At 38.7% G+C, this 15,946-nt stretch overlaps 1 protein-coding gene and 1 pseudogene across 1 annotated transcript in view; both read right to left on the bottom strand.

Moving 5' to 3' along the window:
* The window catches only part of DCDC1 (doublecortin domain containing 1), a 450,202-nt gene that overhangs the window by 394,372 nt on the left and 39,884 nt on the right, over nucleotides 1-15,946 (bottom strand). The window lies entirely within an intron of this gene.
* On the bottom strand, nucleotides 8,885-9,201 carry LOC115893590 (annotated as a pseudogene).

The raw sequence follows: 15,946 nt of genomic DNA, 5'->3' as shown, positions 1-15,946 counted from the left end.
CATGAACCACTGCACCTGGCCTGTTAATCCCATACAGCTTAAGTTTTAGAAACTCTTCTGATACTAAAATTTTAAATCATCATGCTGTAAAACCAGAATCTTTTTGAAAAGTACCTGGGAAGAAATATTCCACAATCTTTTCAGTTTAATCTACTTGTTTACAGATCTGGGAGTCAACTCCATCTCCAGACACATCTGGTACAGAGTTTGCAGTTCCTGGAATGGCCAGAACCTCTGGGTTGCCACTACCTCAGTTCAGATGAGAGAGTATATTTAGGCCAACATCACCACAGGTCATGTGAACCAGGTTGATAAGCCAATTAGACCCAAAAAATGTTAGTTCTTCTCAAAGACAGAGAACCTTGAAACCTTTTAATACGGTTTTATGAGTTAACACCTGGAAGCATAAGCCCTAACTTACACTTCCCCAACACACTGTCCTCAAAAGATTCTCTACTGCAGGAGTTAGCAAACTACAATCCAAAGGCCAATTCCAGTCCATAGCTTGTTTCTGTGTGGCCTATAGGCTAAGAATGGCTTGTACATTTTTAATTCCTAAAAAATAAATCAAAAGATGAATCATATTTTGTGATAGATTTAAATATGAAATTCAAATTTAAGTACTGTACATAAAGTTTTCTTGTAAAACAGCCACACTTGATCATTTACACATTTTCTATGGCTGCTTTCATGCTACCACAGCAAGGTTGAGATAGTTGCTACAGAGACCTTATGGCTTGCAAAACCAAAATTATTTTCTGTTTGCTTTTTACGGAAAAAGTTTTGTATCAACATTCACATGAAGCTCTGTATTTTCCTGTTCTGTATAAATTAGCCTGAACTCCTTTATTCATTTCTAAAACTCTTCCATTGTGTACTCAGAAAACATGTCCTCTGATCAACAAATTTGACTAGCCCCACAACCTCTTTTAAAAGAAACTAGGTTTTCCCCTGAGGTCACTAACTTCTTCAAGGACCTCTCAAGTGGTAAGATTTTATTCTCTCCTATCACACAATCTCAAGTTTGAAAAGTGGTGCTACAACGCTATTTCAAGATAATTTCTCCCCAACTCTCTTATTCAACAAAAACAAACAAGCATTGCCCCCAACACCCAGGATCTTGATGTTCAAGCATATCATATTCTCTAACTCTAGTCATTCTTTCTCATTCTTTAACTTTTTTTTTTTTTTTTTTTTTTTTTTTTTTTTTTTTTGAGACAGAGTCTTGCTCTGTCACCCAGGCTGGAGTGCAGTGGCCGGATCTCAGCTCACTGCAAGCTCCGCCTCCCGGGTTTACGCCATTCTCCTGCCTCAGCCTCCCGAGTAGCTGGGACTACAGGCGCCCGCCACCTCGCCCGGCTGGTTTTTTGTATTTTTTAGTAGAGACGGGGTTTCACCGTGTTAGCCAGGATGGTCTTGATCTCCTGACCTGTGATCCGCCTGTCTTGGCCTCCCAAAGTGCTGGGATTACAGGCTTGAGCCACCGCGCCTGGCCTCTTGGATAACTTTTACCACACATAGCTTGCAAAATCCTAACTCCGAGCGACCTTCACTTTCCACTCTGTGTGCACACTGAGAGGTCTGGTGCTGCTGGAAAAAGTCACACAACTGAACATGTCAACATTACTATCATTCATGATCACCAACTTCCATGGTCCCTCAGTACTGCCCAGTCACTTCTATTTCATTGCTTTGGTCAAATTTCTCTCCCACTTTCCCCAGAGTATTTCCAACAATCTCTAATCTGCTTAGCTCCACTTAGCCTTTCCTTCGTTAATTGCCTCTTCATTTTCAGCAGATGACATGACCTCCTATGTCAGAGAGAAATTTGAAGCCTCATCTCACTGCTATCAAAGCTACACACCTACTTATTTCTATAGTCATCCACTTTTTCCTTCTACTTATATTACAAGAGTTCCTGCTTCTATCTAAGGTCAATATTCCACTTATGCTTTCAATTATGTATGCTCTCAACTTTTAAAGCAGTTTACATTATCTATCATTTCTTCTCTCTCATGTATATTCATCTACTGCTTCTCAACTAGACTGTTACCACTGATATTGAAACATAAGTATTTTCTATCTTGAAAATTAAATCTCCCCATACCTACCTGATATCTCCCTCTAGCTACTCCTCAACTTTACAGCTAAATGTCTTAGATTTGTCCATGCTCTCTGTTTCTTTTCCTTTCTTCCCATTCATTCCCAGCCTGCTCCAGTTTGGCTTTTTTACCATCACTTTACTGAAATAATTCTCACAATGATTACCAATTACTACTATATTGACAAATCCAAAGGGCATTTTAAAATTCTTACTTCTTTTGAGCATTGTATTAGTTCATTATCACACTGTTGATAAAGACACACCCAAGACTGGGCAATTTACAAAAGAAAGAGGTTTAGTGGACTTACAGTTCCACATGGCTGGGGAGGCCTCACAATAATGGTGGAAGGCAAGGGGGAGCAAGTCACATCTTACATGGATGGCAGCAGGAGGCAGAGAGAGAGCTTCTGCAGGGAAACCTCTCCTTATAAAACCATCAGATTGCATGAGACTAACTATCATGAGAACAGCATGTGAATGACCCACCCTCGTGTCTCAATTGTCTCCCACCAGGGTCCCTCCCACAACATGTCGGAATTAAAGATGAGATTTGGGTGGGAACACAACCAAACCATATCCAGCATGAACAAATCCTGAGATACAAGAATCTACTACTTTTTTCTCCTGTTTTCTTGTCTTCTTCATGGGATCATGCATATTCATTCACTTGGGTTTATCAAGGTAAGTCCTAGCCTTCTTTCTGCCTCTCTCTTAAGGCAAACTAAATGGTACCCCAACATTTCATCTTCCATTTACATACTGACAACTCTCAAATTGATATGTTTCTTTTATTCATTAATTCAAATTATTTTTGACTACTAACTATCTTCCAAGTGCCTGGATATTGCAGTGAGCAAAAACACCCAGGTTCTTGTTCTCATGGAGCTTTGAGTCTAGTGGTGGACAAAGACATTTATAAAATGATCATATCATTAAATGTGGAGTAGGTGGCATAAGGAAGGCTTCTGAGAAGAGATAAACTGGATTTATCTGGAAACAAGTGGAGGATATTGAGAGTGGGGAACTATTTCAGAGAACACAGCATATGAAAAGGCTCCATAGCAGAGCAAGCAGGATGTATTCCAGGAATCAAAAGGTCACCATATGAAGGGGGAGAGCAACCTCATAGGAAAGGAAAGAAGCCTTCCTTATGCCACCTACTCCACATTTAATGATATGATCATTTCACAAATGTCTTTTTTTTTTTTTTTTTTTTTTTTTTTGAGACAGAGTCTCACTCTGTCAGCCAGGCTGGAGTGCAATGGTACAGTCTCTGCTCACTGAAACATCTGCCTCCCGGGTTCAAGTGATTTTCCCGCCTCAGTCTCCTGAGTAGCTGGGACTACAGGTGCCCATTGCAATGCTAGGCTAATTTTTGTATTTTTAGTAGAGACGGGGTTTCTCTATGTTTGCCAGGTTGGTCTTGAATTCCTGACCTCCTGATCCGTCCGCTTAAGCCTCCCAAAGTGCTGGGATAACAGGTGTGAGCCGCCACACCCAGCTTTATTTTACAAATCTCTTTGTCCACCACTAGACTAAAAGTTCCATGAGAACAAGGCCATGGCTTGTTTTGCTCACCACCATATCCAGGTACTTGGCAGACATTAGTAGTCAAAAAATATTTTGAATTAATGAATAAAAGAGTTAATATATATTATTTCTAATTTAAACTAATTTTAGTATAAATATCTTTTGATCAAGATTCTGATAAGCTAGCAAAAAATTCTGTCTGCTTTTATGAAATTATGCTATAAAGTATGCATAATTCCAGAAGACTTTTTTTTTCAAATAAACCAATTCTTTTTAGTACCAGAGCACTAACTTTTTGCAAGTCCTAGGAAATAAAATAAGAAAACTTCTTCACGTGTGTAGTAATACTGTTGGCTGCCTATCCAATATCCATTCTCCACCCTCATCCTTACTATACTGATTTTTCTCCCCCTTGACTCAAGGAAGACTACAATTATATTTTTGTTGTTGCTGTTTTGTTTTTTTTGTTTTTTGTTTTTTTGAGACGGAGTTTCACTCTTGTTGCCTAGGCTGGAGGGCAATGGCTTGATCTCGGCTCACTGCAACCTCTGCCTCCCGGGTTCAAGTGATTCTCCTGCCTCAGCCTCCCCAGTAGCTGGGATTACAGGTGTGCACCACTATGCCCGGCTAATGTTGTGTTTTTAGTAGAGACAGGGTTTCTCCATGTTGGTCAGGCTGGTCTTGAACTCCTGACCTCAGGTGATCCACCCGCCTTGGCCTACCAAAGAGCCACTGCACCCAGCCTACAATTATCTTGATGTGTCTAAATTACCTATTGTAGTCTCATGCCCCTTGTCAGTGAATGGTTTGAGATAGACACATAACCATGTTCTGGTCAATGAGACATAAGCAGGAGCTTCTGGGAAAGGCTTAATCTTTCATAGGGAAGAGATGGTCCTTTTGTGCTTCTGCACATAGTTACATCTGGCTGTGCAACCATCTTGTTACCAACATATGAAAGAGCACAAACTCCATAAAATTGTAGAGATCACAGCTGGAATTCTGTCATACTATGCTTGGTGCTGCCCTACCTCTGGTTTTCTTGCTTCATTTTTGCTTAAGTCTGTTTCAATCAGGAATCTGTTATTTGCAGTTAAAGTCATCCTGACAGAAAAATACATTTTTTGTCCCATGTTCCTCAAATGATGAAAATCTATTCAGCTAATTCAGTGAGTATTTGTATACCAAATAGATTACAACAGTATTCACTATATAAACCTAAAAAGCAAACCATTTAATTAAAAATCTAGGGAATAATTTTAGATGAAATTTATCAAGCTGAAAATTATGAAAATGAATGGATAATTGTGAAACTAATCATTTGGATTACTAAAAATACTTCACCTTTGGCAATTAATTGTACTTGCTCAGTAGAAGAGAACTATCATTTATTATGATTATTTTGAGAAAGGGAATCTGTTTTTACAGAATTTTTTTTTGCTTATTGAAAGGCTGTCAAATAGTTTATGAATTTTCAAAGAATTAAAATGTAATCAAATGCCATGGCATAAGTCTCTGCTCAGGCCAACATTTTACAAAAATGACTTATAATCAAAATTATTACCATTATGTTAACCAGAAAATGCCAGAAGATTGGGCTAAATTTGTACCCATCTTATTAAGTACCTTAAAGGTACTTTCCTGAATAAATCCTAGAGCTTAATATGCTGGCCTATTATTTGTCTTATTCTCATAAAGGTAAGTGAAAGAATGCACACCAAATCTAGTTATTTGCTCTCACTAGTAATGAACATAAATATGATTTGAAAAGGCAACTATTTCTCGTGAATTTGTGTCCTGTGGTGTTTTGGTATTTTATTTTTAGAATGTGAATGAGAAGTAGATGACCAGAGGGAATTTTCTTAAGAATAATTAAATGACCCAGATTACAATTCTAGTCATATTATTATTTTTGTTTGTTTTTAAAATCTACTCTATTGATTTATAATTTGCAAGAAATAAACTGTACCTATTTTAAGTAGGTGCAGTTGATGCAGATAGAACAATGTATACCCATGTGTAACTACCACAGTGAATGTACAGAATATTCCCACCACCTTCCAAAATTCCTCATGTTCTTTTCCAATTACAACCCAATACTCCTGGTCCGAAGTCACCAATAATCTGTTTTTTTCACTAGAGAATAGCTCATCTGTTCTACAATTTCATGGCATGTAATATTTCGTACCTGATTTCATTCATTTACCACAATGCTCATTTCTTTTTATTGTTGAAAAATAGTCCTTGACATAAATATACCATAATGTTTTATCCATTCACAGGTATATGGACTTTTGTACTGCCTGTAGTTTGGCTAATTGCAAATAAAACAACTATGAACATTCACTTAGAAGTCTTTGTGTTGACATATGTTATTTATCTTGGTATATATCTAAAAATGAGATTGCTAGATTGTAATTAAGTATAAGCTTAACTTGATATGAAACTATCAAACTATTTTGCCAAGTGGCTGTATCATTTTGCATTCTTGTCAGCTAAATATAAGATTTGTCATTGCTCCACATTTTCACCGACACTTGGTATTGTCAGTCTTTTAAATATTAGTCATTCTAATGTGTGTATAGTGGTAACTCATCATGGATTTAATTTGCATTTCCTTGATGATTAATAATATTGAGCATATTTTCATGTGCTAATGGTTGATTTCTATGTCTTTGTTCATATTTTTTTATGTCCTAAGAAATATTTGCCTACCTAAGGTTGCAAAGATTTTCTCCCACGTTTTCTCTGAGAATTAGTATAGTTTTACTCTTTATAATAAGATCTACGATCAATTTAAATCAATTCTCATGAATGGTTGTGAGGTAAGTTCTTATCACACAGAAATATCCAATTGTTTCAGCAATAGTTATCAAAAACATTGTCTTTTCCCCCATTGAATTACTCTATCAAGAATGATTTACCCATGTATGTGTGGGTCTACTTCTGAACTCTCCATTTTGTTTCTTTGCTCTTTATGTGTATTCTTACTCCCGTATCATCCTGTTTTGATTACTTTAGCTTTATAATAGATGTTGAAAACAGGTAGTGTAAATGGAATACTATTCTGCCTTTAAAAAGGAGAAACTCTTGTCATTTGCAACAACATGGATAAACTTGGAAGGCATTATGTTAAGTGAAATAAGCCAGGCACAGAAACACAAATATCACATGATTTCACTTATACCTGAAAACTAAAAAAGTCAAACTCATGGAAGCAGAGAGTAGAATGGTGATCGCAGGAGGCTGCAGTGGGAGTGGGAGGACTAGGAAGATGTTGGCTATAAAGTGCACAAAATTTCAGTCAGACAGGAGGTATAAATTCAAGAGAATTTTTTATCATGGTGACTATAGTTAATAACAGTATATTATATACTTGAAAATTGCTAAGAAAGTAGATTTTTATGACAAAAAAATAAGTATCTAAAGTAATTCCAACTGTTAATCAGCTTGGTTTATCCATTCCACAATGTAGGCATATTTCAAATCATCCTGTAGTATACTATATACAATTTTTATTTGTCAATTTAAAAAATAAATAACAATAATAACACTAAAATACAACTTTTTAAAAGAAATCAAGTAGTATAAGTCCTCCAAATTTATTCTTGTTTAAAACTGATTTGGCTATCTAATTCCTTTGCATTTCTGGAATTTCCACATATATTTTAGAAATATCTTGTCAATTTATGCCCCTTTCCTCAAAGAGAAGGCCAGCTGAATTGTGATGAGTATTATGTTGACTATATAGATCAATTTGCAGGAAATTGGCATCATTATAATTTTGAAGTTTCCAGTCCATGAACATGATATATCTCTTGGGCCTTCTTTCATTTCTCTCAGCAATTAATTGTTGTTTTCACTGTATAAGTCTTGCACATATTGTGTTAAATGAATAGTTAAGTATTTCATGTGTTTGAGTGTTATGGTATTTGATTTTTAAATTTCATTTTCTTTTTTTCTTTTTTTGTGTGTATATCTCTTCTAGTTTAAACCTTTTAAGTTGGCAAAAGCACCATTCCCAATCACAAATACACAGCAGTTCTACAGTTTTATGTTTCTGAATGGCTGTTTAAAGACAATCCTAAATTATTACTTAGTTTGACTTAGAATGTAAAGAATTCAAGAGTGAAGTTTGACACATGCACACGTATGTTTATTGTGGTACTATTCCCAATAGCAAAGACTTGAAACCAACCCAAATGCTCATCAATGATAGACTGGATAAAGAAAATGTGGCACACATACACCATGGAATACTATGCAGCCATAAAAAGGGATAAGTTCATGTCCTTTGTAGGGGCATGGATGAAACCATCATTCTAAGAAAACTAACACAAGAACAGAAAACCAAACACCACATGTTCTCACTCATAGCTGGGAGTTGAACAATGAGAACACATGGACACAGGGAGGGGAATATCACACACCAGGGCCTGTCAGGGGGTAGGGGGCTCGGGGAGGGATAAGATCAGGAGAAATACCTAATGTAGATGATGGGTTGATGGGTGCAGCAAACCACCATGGCAGGTGTACACCTATGTAACAAACCTGAACGTTCTGCACATGTATCCTAGAACTTAAAGTATAATAAATTTAAAAATAATAATAAAAATTTGCTACTATTTTAAAAGCATGTGACCTTATAGATCATCTATAAAATGTGAGAAGTGTTAAATAACCTTTGATATTACACATAAACCACACTAAAATTCCTTTCAGTAAGTAAAAGGAACCATTTTGAATTCTGGGAATTCTAATTAGATGGGCATATAAAGTATAAAGTAGACATCTCTACCTTATTTATCTTCAACCCTTGCCTTTAAGAGGCAAATGAACACAAAACACAGGTGAATCTTGCTTGGTTCTGAGACAGTGAAGGAATTTCCCCAGTATTTAAATATATTCACATAACCCAGTATGTAAATTTAAATATAAAATCCAGTAAGTTTTAAGATGGCACTCGTCATCTTTGTGAAAAGTTGAATGTTACTAACGAAGTCTAATCATAGCTTTAGAAGGGGTAAACAGTGATAGCATTTACTGAATTGGAGTTACTATTAAAATTCAAAAACTGAACATATTCATTTAACCAGAAGCTAGTCTTAGTTTTAAATCAGGACTGCCCAACAAAATATTCCGTCATTCATTCATGATCTGAATTCTGGTGTATGAGATCTATGAAAGTATGACACATAAAAAAGTCATGAAATATTTCTGTTTTGTAATAAATAAGGCAGTGGCAAATTATTACTCATTAGTAGCTTTTTTAAGACAAGCTAACAAGTCTGCCCTTTCTGCCTTCTTAGAGCTGGCAAAGATCATTTTTATTCCAGGGATGTACTTCTTGGGACTCTCCAAATACTCCATCAGTGTATCCTCTCCCCAGATGATATCTTTGTTCTTATTGGCATCTGTGTAAGTGAATACAGTGGCCTGACGTGTCTTCTGCCTGAAGAGACCATGGAGATTAGGCCCCAGTCTTGTGCTTGCCTCCCTTTTCCACGGTGTGGCACTGGGCACACTTCTGAACAAAAACTCTTCTTGCCTTTCTGAACATCACCCATATTTCTCTTTTTTGTCACTGGTGCAACAAAGGTTCCTGCTCTGAAGCCAGATGTCCCACTCTCCTTAAATTTCACTTTCTAATGGTCACTAGTATATACAATTTCACTGACCTTGTATCCTGCAAACTTGCTGAATGTATTCCTTAGTTCTACTAGCTTTTATATAGATTCCTTAAGGTATTTCATGTTCTTATCACACTGTCTATAAATAAAATAGTTTTTATTTCTTCCTTTTAAATCTATACACTTTTTACTACATTTTTCTTGCCTTATCACAGGGTAGGGCCTCCAATAGCATGTTAAGCTGAAATGAAAAGAGAGGACATCTTTGCCTTGATCCTGATCTTAGGGGAAAACGGTTCAGTCTTTCATCATTAAGTATGCAGTTAAATCAGTGTTTAGTACACATTCTTGACCAGATTGAAGAAATTCCCTTCTATTTCAAGTTTGTTATGAAAATTTTTTTTTTTTTTTTTTTTTTTTTTTTTTTTTTTTTTTTTTTTTTTTATTATACTTTAAGTTCTAGGGTACATGTGCATAACGTGCAGGTTTGTTACATATGTATACTTATGCCATGTTGGTGTGCTGCACCCATCAACTCGTCAGCACCCATCAATTCATCATTTATATCATGTATAACTCCCCAATGCAATCCCTCCCTCCTCCCCCCTCCCCCCTCCCCATGATAGACCCCAGTGTGTGATGTTCCCCTTCCCGAGTCCAAGTGATCTCATTGTTCAGTTCCCACCTATGAGTGAGAACATGCGGTGTTTGGTTTTCTCTTCTTGTGATAGTTTGCTAAGAATGATGATTTCCAGCTGCATCCATGTCCCTACAAAGGACGCAAACTCATCCTTTTTTATGGCTGCATAGTATTCCATGGTGTATATGTGCCACATTTTCTTAATCCAGTCTGTCACAGATGGACATTTGGGTTGATTCCAAGTCTTTGCTATTGTGAATAGTGCCGCAATAAACATACGTGTACATGTGTCTTTGTAGTAGACTAATTTATAATCCTTTGGGTATATACCCAGTAGTGGGATGGCTGGGTCATATGGTACATCTAGTTCTAGATCCTTGAGGAATTGCCATACTGTTTTCCATAATGGTTGAACTAGTTTACAATCCCACCAACAGTGTAAAAGTGTTCCTATTTCTCCACATCCTCTCCAACACCTGTTGTTTCCTGACTTCTTAATGATTGCCATTCTAACTGGTGTGAGATGGTATCTCATTGTGGTTTTGATTTGCATTTCTCTGATGGCCAGTGATGATGAGCATTTTTTCATGTGTCTATTGGCTGTATGAATATCTTCTTTTGAGAAATGTCTGTTCATATCCCTTCCCCACTTTTTGATGGGGTTGTTTGTTTTTTTCTCGTATATTTGTTTGAGTTCTTTGTAGATTCTGGATATTAGCCCTTTGTCAGATGAGTAGGTTGCAAAAATTTTCTCCCATTCTGTAGGTTGCCTGTTCACTCTGATGGTAGTTTCTTTTGCTGTGCAAAAGCTCTTTAGTTTAATTAGATCCCATTTGTCAATTATGGCTTTTGCTGCCGTTGCTTTTGGTGTTTTAGACATGAAGTCCTTGCCCATGCCTATGTCCTGAATGGTACTACCTAGATTTTCTTCTAGGGTTTTTATGGTATTAGGTCTAACATTTAAGTCTCTAATCCATCTTGAATTAATCTTCGTATAAGGGGTAAGGAAAGGATCCAGTTTCAGCTTTCTACTTATGGCTAGCCAATTTTCCCAGCACCATTTATTAAATAGGGAATCCTTTCCCCATTTCTTGTTTCTCTCAGGTTTGTCAAAGATCAGATGGCTGTAGATGTGCGGTATTATTTCTGAGGACTCTGTTCTGTTCCATTGGTCTATATCTCTGTTTTGGTACCAGTACCATGCTGTTTTGGTTACTGTAGCCTTGTAGTATAGTTTGAAGTCAGGTAGCGTGACGCCTCCAGCTTTGTCCTTTTGACTTAGGATTGTCTTGGCAATGCGGGCTCTTTTTTGGTTCCATATGAACTTTAAAGCAGTTTTTTCCAATTCTGTGAAGAAAGTCATTGGTAGCTTGATGGGGATGGCATTGAATCTATAAATAACCTTGGGGAGTATGGCCATTTTCACGATATTGATTCTTCCTATCCATGAGCATGGTATGTTCTTCCATTTGTTTGTGTCCTCTTTGATTTCACTGAGCAGTGGTTTGTAGTTCTCCTTGAAGAGGTCCTTTACATCCCTTGTAAGCTGGATTCCTAGGTATTTTATTCTCTTTGAAGCAATTGCGAATGGAAGTTCATTCCTGATTTGGCTCTCTGCTTGTCTGTTGCTGGTGTATAAGAATGCTTGTGATTTTTGCACATTAATTTTGTATCCTGAGACTTTGCTGAAGTTGCTTATCAGCTTAAGGAGATTTTGGGCTGAGACGATGGGGTTTTCTAAATATACAATCATGTCATCTGCAAACAGGGACAATTTGACTTCTTCTTTTCCTAACTGGATACCCTTGATTTCTTTCTCTTGCCTGATTGCCCTAGCCAGAACTTCCAACACTATGTTGAATAGGAGTGGTGAGAGAGGGCATCCCTGTCTTGTGCCAGTTTTCAAAGGGAATTTTTCCAGTTTTTGCCCATTCAGTATGATATTAGCTGTGGGTTTGTCATAAATAGCTCTTATTATTTTGAGGTACGTTCCATCAATACCGAATTTATTGAGCGTTTTTAGCATGAAGGGCTGTTGAATTTTGTCAAAAGCCTTTTCTGCATCTATTGAGACAATCATGTGGTTCTTGTCTTTGGTTCTGTTTATATGCTGGATTACGTTTATTGATTTGCGAATGTTGAACCAGCCTTGCATCCCAGGGATGAAGCCCACTTGATCATGGTGGATAAGCTTTTTGATGTGCTGCTGAATCCGGTTTGCCAGTATTTTATTGAGGATTTTTGCATCAATGTTCATCAGGGATATTGGTCTAAAATTCTCTTTTTTTGTTGTGTCTCTGCCAGGCTTTGGTATCAGGATGATGTTGGCCTCATAAAATGAGTTAGGGAGGATTCCCTCTTTTTCTATTGATTGGAAGAGTTTCAGAAGGAATGGTACCAGCTCCTCCTTGTACCTCTGGTAGAATTCAGCTGTGAATCCATCTGGTCCTGGACTTTTTTTGGTGGGTAGGCTATTAATTGTTGCCTCAATTTCAGAGCCTGCTATTGGTCTATTCAGGGATTCAACTTCTTCCTGGTTTAGCCTTGGGAGAGTGTAAGTGTCCAGGAAATTATCCATTTCTTCTAGATTTTCTAGTTGATTTGCGTAGAGGCATTTATAGTATTCTCTGATGGTAGTTTGTATTTCTGTGGGGTCAGTGATGATATCCCCTTTATCATTTTTTATTGCATCTATTTGATTCCTCTCTCTTTTTTTCTTTATTAGCCTTGCTAGCGGTCTGTCAATTTTGTTGATCTTTTCAAAAAACCAACTCCTGGATTCATTGATTTTTTGGAGGGTTTTTTGTGTCTCTATCTCCTTCAGTTCTGCTCTGATCTTAGTTATTTCTTGCCTTCTGCTAGCTTTTGAATGTGATTGCTCTTGCCTCTCTAGTTCTTTTAATTGTGATGTTAGAGTGTCAATTTTAGATCTTTCCTGCTTTCTCTTGTGGGCATTTAGTGCTATAAATTTCCCTCTACACACTGCTTTAAATGTGTCCCAGAGATTCTGGTATGTTGTATCTTTGTTCTCATTGGTTTCAAAGAACATCTTTATTTCCGCTTTCATTTCGTTATGTACCCAGTAGTCATTCAGGAGCAGGTTGTTCAGTTTCCATGTAGTTGAGCGGTTTTGATTGAGTTTCTTAGTCCTGAGTTCTAGTTTGATTGCACTGTGGTCTGAGAGACAGTTTGTTATAATTTCTGTTCTTTTACATTTGCTGAGGAGTACTTTACTTCCAATTATGTGGTCAATTTTGGAATAAGTGCGATGTGGTGCTGAGAAGAATGTATATTCTGTTGATTTGGGGTGGAGAGTTCTATAGATGTCTATTAGGTCCGCTTGGTGCAGAGTTGAGTTCAATTCCTGGATATCCTTGTTAACTTTCTGTCTCGTTGATCTGTCTAATGTTGACAGTGGAGTGTTGAAGTCCCCCATTATTATTGTATGGGAGTCTAAGTCTCTTTGTAAGTCTCTAAGGACTTGCTTTATGAATCTGGGTGCTCCTGTATTGGGTGCATATATATTTAGGAGAGTTAGCTCTTCCTGTTGAATTGATCCCTTTACCATTATGTAATGGCCTTCTTTGTCTCTTTTGATCTTTGATGGTTTAAAGTCTGTTTTATCAGAGACTAGGATTGCAACCCCTGCTTTTTTTTGTTCTCCATTTGCTTGGTAGATCTTCCTCCATCCCTTTATTTTGAGCCTATGTATGTCTCTGCATGTGAGATGGGTCTCCTGAATACAGCAGACTGATGGGTCTTGACTCTTTATCCAGTTTGCCAGTCTGTGTCTTTTAATTGGAGCATTTAGTCCATTAACATTTAAGGTTAATATTGTTATGTGTGAACTTGATCCTGCCATTATGATATTAACTGGTTATTTTGCTCGTTAGTTGATGCAGTTTCTTCCTAGCCTCGATGGTCTTTACATTTTGCCAAGTTTTTGCGATGGCTGGTACCGGTTGTTCCTTTCCATGTTTAGGGCTTCCTTCAGGGTCTCTTGTAAGGCAGGCCTGGTGGTGACAAAATCTCTAAGCATTTGCTTATCTGTAAAGGATTTTATTTCTCCTTCACTTATGAAACTTAGTTTGGCTGGATATGAAATTCTGGGTTTAAAATTCTTTTCTTTAAGAACGTTGAATATTGGCCCCCACTCTCTTCTGGCTTGTAGAGTTTCTGCCGAGAGATCTGCTGTTAGTCTGATGGGCTTCCCTTTGTGGGTAACCCGACCTTTCTCTCTGGCTGCCCTTAAGATTTTTTCCTTCATTTCAACTTTGGTGAATCTGGCAATTATGTGTCTTGGAGTTGCTCTTCTGGAGGAGTATCTTTGTGGCGTTCTCTGTATTTCCTGAATTTGAATGTTGGCCTGCCCTACTAGGTTGGGGAAGTTCTCCTGGATGATATCCTGAAGAGTGTTTTCCAACTTGGTTCCATTTTCCCCCTCACTTTCAGGCACCCCAATCAGACGTAGATTTGGTCTTTTTACGTAATCCCATACTTCTTGCAGGCTTTGCTCATTTCTTTTTCTTCTTTTTTCTTTTGGTTTCTCTTCTCGCTTCATTTCATTCATTTGATCTTCAATCGCTGATACTCTTTCTTCCAGTTGATCGAGTCGGTTACTGAAGCTTGTGCATTTGTCACGTATTTCTCGTGTCATGGTTTTCATCTCTGTCATTTCGTTTATGATCTTCTCTGCATTAATGAGTCTAGCTGTCAATTCTTCCACTCTTTTTTCAAGATTTTTAGTTTCTTTGCGCTGGGTACGTAATTCCTCCTTTAGCTCTGAGAAGTTTGATGGACTGAAGCCTTCTTCTCTCCTCTCGTCAAAGTCATTCTCTGACCAGCTTTGATCCGTTGCTGGTGATGGGCTGCGCTCCTTTGCAGGGGGAGATGCGCTCTTATTTTTTGAATTTCCAGCTTTTCTGCCCTGCTTCTTCCCCATCTTTGTGGTTTTATCTGTCTCTGGTCTTTGATGGTGGTGACGAACTGATGGGGTTTTGGTATAGGTGTCCTTCCTGTTTGATAGTTTTCCTTCTGACAGTCAGAAGGACTCTCTGTTGGTCTGTTGGAGATTGCTTGAGGTCCACTCCAGACCCTGTTTGCCTGGGTATCAGCAGCAGAGGTTGCCGAAGATAGAATATTGCTGAACAGCGAGTGTACCTGTCTGATTCTTCCTTTGGAAGTGTCCTCTCAGGGGTGTACTCCACCCTGTGAGGTGTGGGGTGTCAGACTGCCCCTAGTGGGGGATTTCTCCCAGCTAGGCTACTCAGGGGTCAGGGACACACCTGAGCAGGCAGTCTGTCCGTTCTCAGATCTCAACCTCCGCGTTGGGAGATCCGCGGCTCTCCCCAAAGCTGTCAGACAGAGTCGTTCGCGTCTGCACCGGCTCCCGCTACTTCCCCTGTTGGTCTTCAGCTGTGCGCTGTCCCCAGAGGTGGAGACTACAGAGACAGGCAGGCTTCCTTGAGCTGCTGTGAGCTCCACCCAGTTCGAGCTTCCCAGCGGCTTTGTTTACCTACTTAAGCCTCAGCAATGGCGGGCGCCCCTCCCCCAGCCTCGCAGCTGCCTTGCGGATAGATCGCGGCAGACTGCTGTGTTAGCAGTGAGGGAGGCTTCGTGGGCGTGGGTCCCTCCCGGCCAGGTGTGGGATATATTCTCCTGGAATGCCTGTATGCTTACAGCGCAGTATTGGGGTGGGAGTTACCCGATTTTCCAGGTGTTGTGTGTCTCAGTTCCCCTGGCTAGGAAAACGGATCCCCTTCCCCCTTGCGCTTCCAGGTGAGGCGATGCCTCGCCCTGCTTCAGCTCTCGCTGGTCAGGCTGCAGCAGCTGACCAGCACCGATTGTCCGGCACTCCCTAGTGAGATGACCCCAGTACCTCAGTTGAAAATGCAGAAATCACCGGTCTTCTGTGTCGCTCGCGCTGGGAGTTGGAGACTGGAGTTGTTCCTATTCGGCCATCTTGCTCCGCCGAAAATTTTTTTTAATAAGTGAATATTAAATTTTGTCAAATTCCTCTCTGATACCTACTGAAATGAGCAT

This window comes from Rhinopithecus roxellana, chromosome 15 (assembly GCF_007565055.1).
Source record: "Rhinopithecus roxellana isolate Shanxi Qingling chromosome 15, ASM756505v1, whole genome shotgun sequence".
Lineage (NCBI taxonomy): Eukaryota > Metazoa > Chordata > Mammalia > Primates > Cercopithecidae > Rhinopithecus > Rhinopithecus roxellana.
This window is presented reverse-complemented; position numbering and strand designations above follow the sequence as displayed.